We start from the raw sequence: 4282 nt of genomic DNA, 5'->3' as shown, positions 1-4282 counted from the left end.
CAAAAACAAAACAAAAACAAAACAAAAACAAAACAAAAACAAAAACAGCAGCTTTGGAGGACATTTTACAGCCCAGAGACCTTCTGACACCAGGAATCTACAGACTGAAACCCATCACATCTAGCTTACAGCCTTCTCTTAGCAGACACCACCTTTCAGTGCCTGTAGCAATGAAAAGCACAGCAGGGTAGCAAGGTCCTAGGCTACAACAAGCGAGAGTTTACTAAAACACAGCAACTATGAGTACAGAAGGAAAAAACAAACAAAAAAAAAACAACTTCTTACCTTCAGAAGGACTCAGGTACACAGGACTTTCCATGATGATACCCTTGCCTCCACTGCCAACCCTTAAATGAGGTCTGGGAAGGGCTGAATCCTGGCTCCCCTTCCAGTAACTCATCTGCATTGCATTGCATGCACCTGAGCTCCCCTGGGTTGGCCCTGCCTTCCCACCAGGTGCTCAATCATTGTTTCAAGCCATGACTTAGCATTTTCAGTATGCTGCCTTTCTCAGCGTAAGCTAATTTGACCTGATCATAACTATAATCTGTACAAAATATCTTACGTGCAGTCTTACTACTGCCTTGTACAGTGCTATCAGTATCATAGAACCATAGAATCATAGAATCATTAAGGCTGGAAAAGACCTTCAAGATCATCCAGTCCAACCCCAACCCATCCCCACTCTGCCAACTGGCAATGTTCCTCAGTGCCACATCTCTGCAGATCTTGAACACCTCCAGGAATGGCGACTCCACCACCTCCCTGGGCAGCACATTTCCCTGTTTATTCTACAAACACTCATGCTGATGAGTTTTCTTCTTGTGATTGTATCTACCAAGAAAAATTTCCAAAGGTGTCCCTTTTTCCCCCAGAACTGCAAAAGAAATTCTTACTTGTATAGCATCCAACTGTGTGACTTTGCGCTGTTATACTGATATTGCATTTCTACTTCCTTCCAGGCACATTTCTCTTCCCATACATGCAGATGAGACCCTGCCCCTGTGCTGCCAAGCAGCTCCCACACACCAGCCTTCATTACCCTGCCGATCCCTCCCTACCAAAACCCAGCAGGTCCCAGCCTGCAGCCTCAGAGTTAATTGGAGGCAGCGACAATGTGGAAATTAATTAATCCCACCAAGCCAACGGCAGGAGCTTCCTGATTTGTCACGGCTGCTCTCAGCATGTCTGATGAGATGCTCCCACCGTGACGGGACCTCATCCTGGCCAGCCGCCGCTAATGCAGGGAGTTCTCCTGCCTCGGTGCAGAGCTGACATTTAAGCTCTTCCTCCCCTGTGCTCCCTCACACAGCTCCAAAGATCAAGGGCAAGAGGCTGTCATTAAGCCTAAACCTGTAATGAATGACACACACGTCTCTGCTGCCAATCTTCTATTTCGTCAGCCTCAATGGTGTCGAGTCAGGCCTTGTAGCCCTTCTCTTTCCCGGGGAATTCTCTCCTCCCACTTGAAAATCAATCAGTGCACTGTCCATGCTGAAGATGCCTGTTGCTGATGCTGTCTGCATCTTCAATTGCAAAACTTAGGTGCATTTGGATTTTAGTCGTTGTGCCCTGAGGATTATCATGTAGAGACTGGGAGGCTCCTTTTGGTAACCAGAATAACCTGAAGCTGTACTGGCAATATGTTGGCTTTCCTGTCAGCAACAAAAGATGTTGTGTTGTGTGTGGAAACTGGGAGCAGGATGGTTAAGACAGGAGCCAGAGCAGGGAAAGGAAAGCTGCATGCAGGCTGCTGCCTGGTTACCTGGTCTGGTTGTCCTTCATCTCCAGAATCACCCCACGGATATGAATCTCCTTATTAGTGGTGCTGGGTTTGTGATGCTTTTGGTTCTGGATAGCATCATTCTCTGTGCCCAGGAACTACTGGGTGGCATTTGTGCACCAGGTAGTGGCTCCCTGCTCAAAAAGGAATTGGATCCCTGAGTGACAGCTACTAATGAAGTAATGTGCCAGAAGAATTACTGATGGTTGTAGCTTTTCTGACTTTGCCTGTCATTTGTTCTTATATGTTGAGAAGGCCATGAAATGCAAGAGACCCATAGAAAGCACTTGCCCAGGGGATCCAAACCATTAATCCAACCCTGATCCTGAGCTCCCCATTTTTGACAGTGCTTTGCGCAAATTTTATCCTGCCTGAGGGCTTCTCCATCCCCTTAACTATCCCAAGCTTTGGACTGTGACTCATCATCAGTGATGAACTTTTTGCTCTGCCTATGATCCTTTTGGTCATTTCTCCACACCCAGAGACACAAAGAGCTTCCTTTGTCTCCAGCTACTTAGAGGAGTGGTTGGTTGCCTCCTTCCTGCAATTCCCAGAGAGGATTAATGGGAAGAGGAAAAGGCAGTACCTTGCCTAAGACATATCTTTTGTCCCTTGAAGCTTCTCCACATCTCCACACTCTGCTGTGCCCTGCAAAGAAGATAAATAGCAAGCATTCTCAGTCCCCGAATACAGTTTCATCTCTTAAAAGCCAGGCTTATCTCCAGCTGTTTCTACGGTTTTATAAAGTTTTCTTCATTGCACCTGCTTTTAGGCAGGTTTATTACCAGCAGCTGCTAACAAGCTGCATTGGTGGCTTGTTGCAATTCCTGTTTATTCCCTTGTTGCTTTGTGGAGTGCTGTTTTGTAGAGTGGACTGGCTGCTGGCACTTAAAAGTCTTCATTCAACCCATTGCCTTGGCTTGAGTAGCTGGCAACGATGAGAAAAGAGCAATGAATAAATTACCTTTGAAAACAGAAATACCTATGTTGAAAAAAAATAAAGTCTTTCAGCTCATAAGCTAGACACAGAAGTGCTGTAAGTATTACCTACACTGAAATCGAAGAAGATCAGTGGAGCCCATTCATGCAGCCGTTAGGAAATTTGGGCTCTTTAGAAAGAACCATTAGCATTTGTTTAGTTATTTTCAAGCAGAAGTTGGCAATCTTTAATCTGCAAAATTTCCCATAATTTATTGACACTTACACGTCTTTCTTTTCTGCAGAAACACTGCTGCTTTTAATTAGCACAAATTAATCAATAGCAGGGGGGCCATGCTGAGTTCCAGGGAAAGGCAGGTGAGGAGTTCTGGTTGCATGCTAAACACAGTGATATGTGAAACAACAACTGGAGCTGCAGCTTCACAGAGATGTACCTTGCAGGGCAGGTGTGGCATGCAGGAACACACACAGCTCTGAACTTGCAGCTCAGTGTACGCCGTGCAATGGAAATGCATGATTTTAATTATGTTTTCAAAACTTTAACAAGTGCAACTGTGTTACAAATTTTACTCCACAGAGGGATAAGAAATGTTTCAGCTCCTGCTTGTTATGTCTTGAGGTGTTTTTCATTTGCAGTTAGTTTGGCTTAGGCTGAGTTGGTTTTTGGAACTGAGCTTGTTTTTGCTAGGTTTGTCAGCCAAAGGATTTGTCTCAGTGACTCCCGTACAGAACAGAGGTCTCTCTCCAGGACTCCTGATGTTCATTTCCTTCCTGACTGCAACCAAGAAGCCCACTGATTTGATAATTTTTAATCTACATTTCACCATAACGTCAGCTATCTTACTGCCATGAGCCTTGGGTTGCAGTTCTTCCAACCTCTCCGTGTGTTTTTGTAAATCTACATCAAGCCACACCTGCATCTGCAGCCTTCCCACAGATACCTTACAGGCCTTGTCCACACGGTGCCCTCCTTTACAGGACAAACCATATTATACGTTTTTCTGACGTCTGATGGATCAAGCCACTGCAAACTCGTATGTTCCTCCTCTTTGTCTTTCCTCCTGTCAAATCCCAGGCAGCAGCAGCAATACTCATTCTGGGATCAAAACCTGCTTTCTATTATCCAGCTTTGGTTGATGATGATGTATGAAGCAAAGAGAAAAAAGACAGCTTGATTTTCATAGGTTAGGTGTTGACCCTGCTGGGCTTAGTGTAGCATGAAACTAGTTTTGACTAGTAAACTGAATAAATATGCCAGGGAAGCTGCAGAGGGGCAATATATATGCAACAGTAAGGTGCCATTTTTACAAAATGACTTCTATTCATCAGAGGGCTAAGCTGATGCCCAGTGCATTAGAAATCCTGTGAATGGGAGCTCAGGGAAATATTTCAATTCATAATCTGTTTGCAGGAAACACCTTCCTCTCCTACTTCAAAATGTGAAAACATTTGGCAAGACAGCTCAGGCAAAAATCATAGGAAGTGGTGCCACCAGTCATCTCAGGGGATGCAGGAAGAAGGAAGAAGGTGAACAAAAGCCTCTCAGTTGCATTGTAAGTT

This window comes from Lagopus leucura, unplaced genomic scaffold (genome assembly GCF_019238085.1).
Source record: "Lagopus leucura isolate 7727_CA_CO unplaced genomic scaffold, USGS_WTPT01 Super-Scaffold_100026, whole genome shotgun sequence".
Classification (NCBI taxonomy): domain Eukaryota; kingdom Metazoa; phylum Chordata; class Aves; order Galliformes; family Phasianidae; genus Lagopus; species Lagopus leucura.
Note: the sequence above shows the minus strand (reverse complement) of the source record.